The sequence below is a fragment of the Triplophysa dalaica genome, chromosome 21, assembly GCF_015846415.1.
Source record: "Triplophysa dalaica isolate WHDGS20190420 chromosome 21, ASM1584641v1, whole genome shotgun sequence".
Lineage (NCBI taxonomy): Eukaryota > Metazoa > Chordata > Actinopteri > Cypriniformes > Nemacheilidae > Triplophysa > Triplophysa dalaica.
Genome location: NC_079562.1, coordinates 4,457,050 through 4,469,945, shown reverse-complemented (window position 1 = coordinate 4,469,945; position 12,896 = coordinate 4,457,050). Strand labels below are relative to the sequence as shown.

Genomic DNA, 12,896 nt, shown 5'->3' with positions numbered 1-12,896 from the left:
GGAAGTCATACAGATTTCGACTGACGTGTAGGTGAGTAAATGATGAAATAATCTTCATTTTGGGACCCTTTAAATTTTTATTCTCTTACCTATGCACGTTGCTCGTTTTGCACCCCTTATGTTAAAAGCTATGATATATATATATTTTTTTTGTTTGATTTCTAAACTCTCCTTTATTTTCCATTAATCAGACCCGCTCCGAAGACCTGCCACTGTGACAAGGTTGGTCAGATTAATCAAACGGTCATGTTTTGGTTTCATCACAGGGCTACAGTGCTACACGTCAAGAGAATCAATCTACGACTGCTGTACTTGTTTCAACATATCAAGCAGGGATAGTTCATAGTATTATCAGTATTATGAGTATTAAAAACATTGACACATTTCACAATTACATTTCGACCAGAATTATACGTACTCACTGCAAAAGTGCACAAACATGAAAAGCAGTCTGGCTCTAAAGGAGCTTTGCAAAGCACTATCTAGAGGGCAGCCAACCCTCCAAATATTAGTAAACCATTATAAGACATAAACGCTGAGTGGAAGGCCAATAATGAGAGAGAGATAAAAGAAAGTGGCAGAGCGAAGAAAAAAAGGAGTGTTGGAGGAGATAACTCCCTTCTCTTCATTACTCCCTTCTCTCTTCCATTAAAAGCTTTTTCCTGCCCCTGGCTGAAGACTCTGGAGAGAAAGTGTAATTGTGCATGGGAAATTAAGTCTGCGACTTGCTACACTATTTAAAATACTGAGTCCCTAAGGGTAAGAAAGCCCGCTATATCATGACACACACATTTTATCTTTAACACGTGCGCTGGTTCGCACGCACACTCTAGCGGCGCATAAGCCGCAGCGTAACAACAACAGCAGACTTAAGGGCACATCATGAAAACAGAATCCGTGACAGTGTTTCAGCTTTAAATAAAATACATTTCTGAGTTACTATATTATGCAAATCAGGGACAAAATCGATGTGTAAGGCAAACTGCATATTTATCCATCTTATAGACACAACCTGACACTTTACTAGCACTGTACAATATCACTTCCATTGTGAACAAGGCCCTCACACAACTGTATTCTCAAAACGCAGGGAGTTTTATTGGTAGATGAACCACCATTATACCAAAGTTTGCCTGCTTCAACCCCTGGCTAGGCCCTTGGTGGGCTGATTTCAAAACAAAGCCAGTAAGTCTGAAGCAGAAGTGCATCATGAACATTTTTCTGCAGCCGTCTAACTCATGATGCATGAACAGGAAAGCTTTTATCTTGATGACGGATTGCTTTAAAACTGCTGCGTTTTTCCCCCGAATCAAATCTCGCATTTGTTCTCTCTTGTAATTTTAATCAGTTCGTTTGGCGGAGTGCCCGCGCGCCAACGTTTTCCCTCGGGATCAATAATTGTATTGATGAGGGTCCGATAGAGGCCGGTCAAGCGACCTGTCTGCACAGGGCTGCATCGATTTCATTTTCCGCAATCCATTCGAATCAGGTGGCTACCAAACGCCATTGTGTTTCACCTCGTGCTGGACAGGCATTATCAATCAAACACAGAGAAAGGCCTGTCCGATCAGTGCAGAGTAATGGGCAGTCGGACTGTCTCAGGGACGTTGTTCCCGGCCTGCGGTCTTGAGAGATGAGGTTTAGCGTGGTATACTTTACACAAACGCTGACAGGTTGTGGTGTGTTGGCCATTGGCAGAAGAGTTCATCTTTATGATGCTAGACTTATGACACATGTTCTGTAAAGGTTTCAATATCTTATGTTTTTGGTTTCACATGGCAATGTGGAAACTCTTCCTCCTAAACTCTGCTCGAGTGATTTAATGAAATGTGGTTGGATGGATGTGTCTATTGATGCTTTTTGTGAAAATGTTCACTTAGTACTGGCCCTAAAAAAGGTACTTTAAATTAAAATTTGTGTTGTATCATATTTCTTTTTGGTACTTTTTGGAAGACTTTTATTAGATGCTTTGGTACTTTTTGTTACACTTTTGGTAGCTCAGAAAAATCTGTCATATTGATTATTTTACTCTTTTTATATTATTTTGTAATATAATATAATATAATATAATATAATATAATATAATATCATATTATATTATAATATATAAAAATGTATTGTATTGTATTGTTTATATCATATTATAATTAACAATGGAACGCCCAAACTTAAAGCTTCTAAAGATTTATTTCTACAAAGTACTTTCCTAAATATCATTTTCTTTGCATTACACATCTATTTTTTAGACCGGTGAACATGATAAAGGTGTCTGCTGACCCTTGTTAATGGATGTTCTGCGGTATCGCAGCCCATAGGCAGCAGAGGGAACTCTGAAACAGCACTCAATACTTCGTGAAGTGTTTCACGTATAAAATTTATCGCTGGGCTGCCTCTTTGTCAATATCACCTGTCAATGTGAATGTCAGGACGAGGCATGAGAATCCATTAGACATGGTGGCAGCGGCCTGACCTGTGGCATTGCATTCAGTCACTGTAGCCTGGTGTCATTTCTTTAAGGTTTCCAAAGAGATATTCAGAATGGAGTGTTAACCTTGGATCATAAAACACAAGAAAATGCCACTGGCCATTTTGACAGAATTCGTATCGGCCACTGATAAAACTCCGTAGACACGTGTAGCTGTAAACTGGGGGTTTGGGTGATTTTGTACAAATCAAATGGATATTCTGAGTGTATAAAAACACACTAAAGGCTGTATTTCAACCTGTCAGGCATAAGTCTGTTTCATATTTTACCACTAAATCAAAAGACTCCAATCAATATAATAATATATTGTCAATATATTTATATTTTTAAATAAAACGTCTATTATTCTTATGAATGTTATACATTATGCGGGCTGTAGCCTAAACTTAATTAAAGGACTTGATGACTATAGACTAAAGAGGGAAGGAGAGAGCGACAGAGGGAGGGAGGGAGAGAGAGAGAGAGAGAGAGGGAGAGAGAGGGAGAGGGAGAGGGAGAGGGAGAGGGAGAGAGAGAGAGAGAGAGAGAGGGAGAGAGAGAGAGAGAGAGGGAGAGAGAGAGAAAGAGAGAGAGAGAGAGAGAGAGAGAGAGAGAGAGAGAGAGAGAGAGAGAGGGAGAGAGAGGGAGAGAGAGGGAGAGGGAGAGGGAGAGTGAGAGGGAGAGGGAGAGGGAGAGAGAGAGAGAGAGAGAGAGAGAGAGAGGGAGAGAGAGAGAGAGAGAGAGAGAGAATAGGTTCCTAATCCCATGCCGGATTGATCTTCTAGCTTGTGGTGTTGGGAGTTCTGTAATTATGTCTGAACTTAGTCCTTGACCCACTTTTGCTGTCTTATCTCTCTCCCTCTTTCTTCGCTTTCTCTCTCTCTTTCACTCATCACTCTGCATGTCTTTCTTTCTGTATTGCTCTCCAAACTCCTAAGAAGTGTATGGGGGTTAAAAACGAGTATGTAGATGCTGTTATGCGAGACAGAGATGGCCGAGTGCCCGGGGTATTTAAACAAAGGGAACTCGCTCCAGCGGGAAGAATTAGTCTCCTGCTCTCTCTCAACACTACATTTGGCACCTGAGGCCTGGCCTGGCAAAGCACCTCATCACCCCCCCAACACAATCCAGACAATTCAGCAAGGCATCTGCGATCCGCTCAGTAATGTGGGACTTCGACCATAAGTAGCTGCGGGCAACCGTTGGCCATATAATATTTCATTTGATCCATTTCTTCTCGGAGATGCGAGTCGATAGTCTTGCTGGAGGCAATGTTTGGTATAGATGTTGTTCTTTTAATATTACGCAGCAAATGTGCCGAGACTCAGATTCAGCTTATTCTTATTCCAGTCTGACCAGGCTGACTGAAGGGGTAAAATGACTGGGCTCTATGTGCACTTAATTTCACGTGTCATTCTGTATAATCTTCAAGGCAATAGAAAGTTTATGATTCAGAGTGTCAAGATTTTTTTTCAAAAGATAGAACGAAGATAAAATGCCTAAATTAGCAAATTTTCCTAGTCTTACTTACATCTTTTGCATTGTGACAATTTCAATGACAAGCACAATTTTCCTACAATTGCCTAAATATTTTGATTTTTTATCATTTAGATTATTCTCATGAAAAATAGAGTAATACAATAATGTTTTTCATTGAAACGTAACTAATATGCCATTGATTTTCTTGGTGGGGGGATATAACACAATTCAGTAGTATTAATCTCCTACAATAGGCTTTGATTTATGTAAACAAAAACATTTTATTATCTCTCTTTTAAATTTGGAATGAAATATGATCTGAACCTGTTCTTGATAGGTTTCATGACATTCGCCCATAAACAAGTTATTCAGTTATGTATAATACATCTTTTTTCCTTAGACCATTTTAACTGATTCAGCAGAGTTTCAGCATTCAGGTTGCCAAGGTAATCAACAGGCGAAGTCTGCGTAGCTCCAGAAGCCATACATCACTGTCACCTCTCCGCTCCTTTCCGAAGTACTACCGCGGATCTGCAACCAGGATGCTAATCACATCCACATCCCCACACATCCTAAAAAGATAGTGATGGATGCAGTTAGCATTCGATATCTCTTAGACACAAAGCTGCAGTTGAGAGCTGGTTTCTGTGCAATTTGTTTCAGCCACAATACGGTATGAGGGAATTTTAAGGTGTAGTAGTTTTCCTATGATACCTGATAAAAAATATATCTTAAATATTACGTTATACACAGTTCTTCAGCAGGCTTAAACTACTGCAATACGTGAAATAGCCCCAATAGAAGTATATGTGGCTCATTTTTGGATTTACAGTATCTGTATTTTTCGATCATGCAGTGAATATTCTTGACTCGCTTTAAGGCTCTACCCCTTCAGCACTTTGAGAATGTGATAATGTCTTATCTAAAAATCTCATCAAGCTCCACACAACGTTAATGAATCAGCTCGTTTGAGTTATCTATGGGGGAATTCCCCCTAATTTCAGACCCTGTTTATAGTGCACTATAAAAAAGATTATGGACTGAACAGCATTGGTGGAAAACAAACACCATATATTATCCTCAGTGTGTACATTGACAACACCATTTATTTTCTTCTGATAATGCAGATACGGGTGCGGAGGGTGTGAGTCCAATTTTGCAGGCATCACGCAAAATTCCTTTGCTGAGAAAAAGCACCTTGGAGTGCAAGTCACCCTGGATAAAGATGGCTAGGTGTTTTCATTTTAGTGACAATTACACTTTTTAAAAAATGTTCACCACAGTGATTCCATATATATATCTCTCTTACTTCTAATGATATAAAGAAGTAGGGATGCACAATACATTTTCTGCCATATCGGTATCAGCCAATAAATGGTCATTTTTAATGCTATTGTATCAGGCATTTATCACAACATTTAGGCGGATTATGAATAATTTTCTGTGGTCAAACCACTGTACACAGTTGAAACCCAACACCTTATCATCCTCTTACTATTATTAGCAAAAGTGTTAAAGTAGGTACAATTATAGGAACAAAAGCATAACGTTTAAAGGCAATTGCTGTCTGAATGCTTTCTTTCTGGAGACCTGTGAGACTCGTAGCTATCATAACACTTTTCTGGGTTGCTCTGGAAGAATATCTACAATTTGTTTATTTACTAAACATACCTGAAAAGTTTAAAAGTTAAAGGACCTTTAACTAGGTAAAGTAAGCTTGGTACATGATTTTCAGGGGGCGGGAGAATTTTTGGTTACTTTGTTTTCTGCAGTGAGTGGTTTCAAATAAAAGATGTTGTACTCGTTTTGCCTTTTGTTTCAGTCTCAGAAAATTGTGTATGAATGTTTAGGTACTGTATATCGGTCAATATATAGATTATCAGCTTCCAGTGTTAAAGTATTATCGGTTATTGTTATCTGCCAAAATTTACATATTGGTACATTTACCCTTTAAAGAACCCTTTTCCACTGACATGGAAAGATTCTTCAGATGTTAATTGGTTCTTTAGGAACGATTCAGCTGTTTAATTGTTCTTTGGCATCGTGAAGCACCTTTTTTAAGAACGTTTATTATAAGAATTTGTATAGAAAATCTATACATGGATAGCTACAGTAAATAGACATTTTACACTTTATTGTCTCTTGGGTATTATTTAACTGTATTGTAAATAGATTATAAAATGCAGAAAATGATTAAATGACAAATCCTTCATAATTTCGGAACACAAAAGATTATTTCATCATTCTTTTATCACAGTGGCAGTATTCTATTGACCAGGAAAGTGTCTGATGCATCAGAGTTTGCCATTTCTGGAAATATTTTTCAACTTTATTAAATAATTATTATTATTGAGCTTCTTGTCAAATGACATTGCAATTCAAAATCAATCAGAGCATCAAAGAAAATGCCACTTAATTAATCTTTTCGCTTCATTAGCTTTCCCGATCATAATTAAATGATTAGTAGATATGAACTTTATATTCAAGAGTTCCACTCATGCATTTATTCCCGCTGACAATTAAAACTCAACAGCGATCTCATGTGATTGAAGGGTGATTGAGAACAAGCCCTCAAGTGCTTTCCCAGAAAATACTAGATGAAATTGGTAGGCGTGAGCGTGTGGACATTTGCATGAGGGGCTGCAACTGTTTATCCATATTTTTCAGACATTTCTGATGTCGCAGGCAGGAAACCTCATGTGCCTTTTACTTGTAGAAGTCCTCTGCTTCTGTTTTCTCCACAGGGAAATCCGGAGCGTTTCTCAGGCCTCTCACAGGACTTCACACGCATCACTCGATGCCCTCCAGCCGTAGTGTCTTAATGTCACAGGAAAATTAAAAAACTTCTACCTTTGCCAAGGGCCTGAATCTTAATATAGACCCTTGCTAAATCCAAAACACAGGAGATCATCATGACTAGGTGACAGGGTCAGGAAGTACTGATTAAAATGGAGGTCGGTGAAAGGTGGCCTTTGAAAAAGAGTTACGAACAAGCTCAAACTTCTTTTGAGGCTTTAACACACAAAGGCTTAAAGCTGGTTTTATGTGAAGGATGTGGTTGAGCTTTTATTTGCTTTTTTTAAATGCACATTCAAACCAATAATAATTGGTCACGTCAGGTTTACGACATGCTATTGACAATTTTGCAACCATTCCTGAATATGTTGTTAAAAAAGCATTTTAACATCTTCCCTGCTTTGGCAGATATTGGATGAGGTCTGTATGTTTGGCTCAAGGGCTTGATAGAAAAATACCCAATTTAAACATTTACAGCAGACAAACTAGACGTTTGTTGTGACACTGTCAATACCAATACTGGTAAGCATAGATCAAACGTTTTACCGTAATGATTTCCTGTGACGGCTGATCACTGCAACAATTCCAACTGAAATTGCTTTCCGATGAGAAAAAGTGTTACTGAATTTGTATGAAAATGTAAGGAACGTGTGTTACTATTCTTCTACAATATAAAATTGCCAATTTCTCATACAGAAAACTGATAGCTAATTAAAATCGTTAAAATTATGTTTTAAATAACGTTAAAAATGTGTATTTTCTTTAACGGTCACACTTGTGATAACCAGCACTGTAAAACTTTGCTGTAATTTTGCATCAGGTTTGCCACTTACTGTAGATTTAATGTACAATTTTGTTTATTAGCATAAACTTACCTAGTTAACATATTTTTCTTTCATAAAACAAGAATACAAATATTGGGTCAATTTTCTTGTTATGCAAATGCATCGCAATTTAAGAAGTTTTAAATATTTTTACAGAAAACAAGAGAAAATGCTTAGGAATAATGTCATTTTTTTGCAGTGTTGCTGTGCTAATGCCAAACTCTTCTTGCTCATTTTGAAAAAAAAGTTAAAGGGTTTTAATTTTGATTAAAGGAATTGAAAACAGCACTAATTGGAAAGTATATTAAGTAGTAATTAATTCTACAGTAAATTACTGGCAAACCTGCTGCAAAAACTACAGTAAAGTTTTACAGTGCGTGAGAAGCCATTTCTCGTTTACAAGTGATTTATAGTCAATACAAGTTAGGCTACTGATTCCTTTAATACTAAAAACGGTAAAAGCACGGTTAAATCGATCCATGCCCTAAAATTAGCCTCCTGTGTCATAGTGGCTTTTACCTCAGATTGTAGCACAGATCACACGGCGGCTTGTGGAGTTTAACAGCTTTTTTACGCGCTTCCTCCTTCACCAGCTCATGAAAACATGCGTCTCTGCTCAGTGATTTCTCATTCCGAAAACACAAATTTAGATACAAGTACAAAACGAGCTTTAAACCGAGCTGTCAGCTGCGGAGATGAAAGGGAGTTAATCGTCGGAAGCCTGTCAAACCGTTGACATTCCAGCGCGTGTGTGTTATCTGCACAGCGCGCGCTGCTGGAAGCGCGGGAGGCGCGCGCGTATGCTGACCGAATCGCCGCCTCGCGCTTCCCGCTTTCCTTTCCTTTCTTCTGACAAGCGGTGGGGAAGAGAGAGGGGGGACAGAGAGATTTTCTATTTCTAATAGAGAAATATGGGGGATTTCTTGGGAAGCCAAGACAGACAATGTGGTTTTGTATGTCTGGACAGTTTTCTCTGATGCTTTATCACCAGAGTTTATGTTCATTAACTTGTAACAGTTCTCTTTAAGCTATGAGTGTGTCGGGAGTTTGGCAACACATTTCTCTCAATTAAGAAAAAAACAACTTAAGTCTTCACAAGCTTTTGTGCTTTTGTCGATAATTACTTGTTTTTGAATCCATGGGCCTAACAGAAGTCTTTGAAATATCTCTGTGCAGACAGGCTTCCTAGTGCTATCCCCCCCCTCCCTCTCTCTCTCTCTCTCTCTCTCTCTCTCTCTTTCTCTTAAAGAATATTTACCCAGCTGGCATATGCTCAAATGTAGTGAAGCATGAAACCAACCTTTATTTCATTGCAGACATTCTTGGTACTTTTCACCTCAATAAATGTCCAATGGTCACATAAAGGTACTTGCAACATAGGTCATCTCATGAATGACTGATCCTGGACAAAATGATATGGCTTCCTTATAATGATGTTTGAACCTTTTGCTGACCCACATACACAGCAGCCTGCAAATACACAACAAAAAACAATACACAGTGCAGGGGTTTTCAAACTGGGGTCCGGGGAGCCCCAGGGGGCCTCTAGAAGATTCTAGGGGGTCCCCGGAAATTATCAGTGGGGAAAAGTGTAGTACATCGTGTTTATGTGTGTTAAGTGTTTATCTCTTCGTTCTCGCTACATGCATACTTTCCCTACAATTTTTTTATCTTTGTAGTTAGTTTTCTCACTACAGTTCCCATTATTTCACTCCCATGCACTGTAAAACCAAATTCTCAAAATAATCGAACAGATTAAGTAATGTTAACCTAATTTCAAAAAAGTAATGCTTACTTAAATATTTTAAGTTCCTGGAACGCAATTTTACTTTTAAGTTGATTATTTTTGATTAACTTGAAGTTTTGACTTAAACATATGATATAAAAAATATGATTCGCTCCTTTTCTATTGACTTTATTTAAACATGTTAATTCAACACAATCGGTCGAGAAGGATTTCCAATTCCCAGCATGCTTTGCGACGGATTGCATTAGGTAGAGTAGATTTGAAAGAATATGAACACTTGATGTGTTCTTTTGGGCAAAGTTAAAGACTTGTTAGTGTTTAATGTTCATTTGTCAAAGATATTTAGAAGAATTTTCCATATTTTTCAGTTGTGTGTTTACCATTGTTCAGGAGAGTTGTGCAGGTGCTTAGTATCTGGGAGGATACATGTAACCTGTAACATGTGTTATGTCACCAGTGATTGTAAATGTGCTACTGCAGTTATGAGATCAGTCTCTTCATGCTAATTTTGTCTTGCATAAATTAGATTTATACATATCAAGACTAAACTATATGTAAAATGAAGAATCTGAAAGAATTAAGTTTAGTTAACATAAAACTACAGGCAAAATTGAGTCATTTCAACTTAATTAATTAAAGTAAATTTGAGTCAGAAATATTTTACTTATTTAAGTAAGTTATATGTTCATTTTTTTAATACAGTTTAATTAAGCCTACACTGTAAAAAAAATCCTGTAAAATTTACAGTAAACTACTGGCAGCAGGGTTGCCAGCCAGTTACTGTAAATTGTACAGCCACAGTACTGTAATTTAATTTACAGCCATTTACTGTAATTGCAGAATAAAGGAAAAACTGTAATTTTGAATAGCAACAGTATAATGCTGTATGTTTTGCATACTGGATATACAGTGTTTATTTTTTTTTAATTGATACAAAAATACATTACAGACAAATTGTGTACGTTGTTGTACATGAAATAATTTTATTCAGTAACAACTTCATAGTATCCAACATGGCTCTTTAAACATTCATGTTTAAACAACACGTTAACCAACATTACCATCATGAAACAACATTGCAAAACAAGGCCCAAGTGAGTCTGTAAAATGGTCCACATCTTGATCCATCAGAGCACAACAAGTAGCTGGAACTATGGAAACGAAACAAGAGAATAATGTTAGATATTCAATTTATAGTCAGAGAAAAACAGAGGACAACATATACAGTCAGAGAATAATAAAATGATGTAATTCAATGATGAGATCTGTGTGTGTGTGTGTGTGTGTGTGTGTGTGTGTGTGTGTGTGTGTGTGTGTGTGTGTGTGTGTGTGTGTGTGTGTGTGTGCGTGTGTCTGTGTGTGTGTGTGTGTGTGTGCTTCTTACTTTTCATCGATTACACTGAATATTCATCATTGTGTTTAGAAGAGCCGCGACATGTGGGTTCACTGCAACCTGTTTCTTCTGTATCCTGGCATTTTAGATGACGCTTCTTGTTCCACTCTCTGGATTAATATCTACAAAGAGTCAGGAAAAACTAAATGTTATATATTAAATGTACAAAATATATTATATTAAAACACATGAATTAAATCATCAGCTTGCTAGTGTTAAATAGGGGAGACTTCTAAATAATTTGCCCAAAAAAATTGCATCTCTCGTTGAGAAATATTGTTTTAAAGGTCTTAACAGGTATATAACATTAACATATCTATAAAAAGCAGGTAAGGAAGTTGTTCAATTAATACCTTTCATTGGACTCCAAGATACACGCTGCCTCATCCTGGTACTCAAGATTGAATATGTAACATGCTATGAACAGAGTGGGAAGGCCAGACATGAAGCTGTGCTGAGCACCGTCACACACAACCTAACCTTCAGTAGTCAGCATCCAGTGGCCTGCATGGCAAAGTGTGTCCTAAAACAAACAATTATACATGTGACAATAGTAATAGTTAATAGTGACTATACAATTATCTTTAAGCATTTTACATTTAAACTACATTTTAGTATAAGTGACTCTACAAACAAACTCTAAGCAAATTACACAGAGTAACTTACACTTAAAACCGTACTTATACAGAAATGTAATCCAACTAACGTTAGGGATGTCACGGTCAAGAAATTGTCACACTAGTATTTTGTAACGGGTCTCACTCCCACCCTCCAACGGTCCTATTTGGGAGACAGGCCTGCTATACAATGAGGGTGTCGCTAACGTCTTTTGCTCAAGCTCTCAGCTGGCCTCCGATACATAAACTGTATATCTATGGTTACGTACATTAATCACTTTACCGGGCTATCCTCCGTGAACATCGACCTACCGCAAGCTATGGTGACTCATTTTAATTTGGGCGCTCGATTTAACGGATGACTGCGTTTGCAAATTTGAATTACACCAGAAAATAATCACGAGCGAGTGTGGTATCACAACTGTCGAAGCATGTAACTTTTACCGAGTCTACGGCGGGCGCGATGTTCAACATTAAAAAAACAACCGTCAACTTACTAATACAATGAACTGTAGCTCGTCACATACCGCCTTCACTCCTGGTGTGAACAAAAACTCTAAATAACATGAACAACTTCTGTCCTCAGGTGCTATAGCGACGGAGAATGTTTGAAATCTTACCGCGACGGCGCTGCTGAAACCCCGCAAGACTCCTTCGGTCCCCGCGGATGGAGGTTGAATCCGGGGTTAGCAATATGAACCGCGAATTTAGATACCTCTATATAAAGTTACCAGCATGATAGTTACCAAATATGGAAAAAAAATACGTAATAAGTTACTTACCACAGGTGTGAATCACTCATTTTGCGCACTACCCCAATCTCGACTGTTGAAGATCATCCCGCCATTGTAGATTTGAAATTTACAGCAATATTCTGTACATTGAGTTAATCCGTCAAGTGACCCCAGAATGCATTGCACTTTACAGCAATATTCTGTATTATTTAAAATACAGTCAGCTTCTGTAAAATAACGCTGTAGTTTTTACAGCAATTCGTTACAGTGTACGTAATTGAATCAAGGCAACGAGTTTGAATAATAACATTAAGTAAATTAAACAAATTAGTTTTAACAGTGTGGGCTTTGTAAAATAGTCGTTGCAAAGGTGTAAAGAAACCTGGCTACAGTACACATACATTCGAATGAAACACAAAATGAGATATTTTGGAGAAGTTAGGAACAGCTTTGGGGTACCTTTGACAATTTTTTCTGCTATGGTAGTCAATGATGTACTTGAAACATTGTTTCAAATATCTTTCTCTGCGTTCATCACGTAGGTAGTCATACATGTTTGAAATAACATGAGGGTGATAAAACAATGATAGAATCTGCTGCAGATGCATGTAGAAAGTCACTTCCTATGAATGTTTATGTAATATAATGTGCAGTTTGACTTTAGGATTCCTCCTGTGAAAGACTGGGTTATGTTTTGTTTCTCTGATCTTACATCTTATCTCTCTCCATCATTTCTGTTGCCAAAGGTTTTAAAACTCATTACTATTTCCCGGATTAGAATTCAGCGCTCAAACAATAGAGTTAATTACAACCGATCATGATTGCTGTGAGAGCTCTTGAGT

General features: G+C 37.7%; 1 long non-coding RNA gene across 2 annotated transcripts; it reads right to left on the bottom strand.

The window, feature by feature from the left end:
- Window positions 1-10,281: 10,281 nt before the first annotated feature.
- On the bottom strand, window positions 10,282-12,320 carry LOC130410519 (uncharacterized). 2 transcript variants are annotated; one of them, XR_008905021.1, is made up of 4 exons: window positions 11,370-12,320; window positions 11,057-11,226; window positions 10,695-10,825; window positions 10,282-10,461 (listed from the first exon to the last, which is right to left on the bottom strand). It is a non-coding gene; the product is annotated as an uncharacterized LOC130410519 (long non-coding RNA). The 2 variants fall into 2 exon arrangements; XR_008905020.1 differs by having other exon boundaries at window positions 11,057-12,320.
- Between the last annotated feature and the right edge of the window lie 576 nt (window positions 12,321-12,896).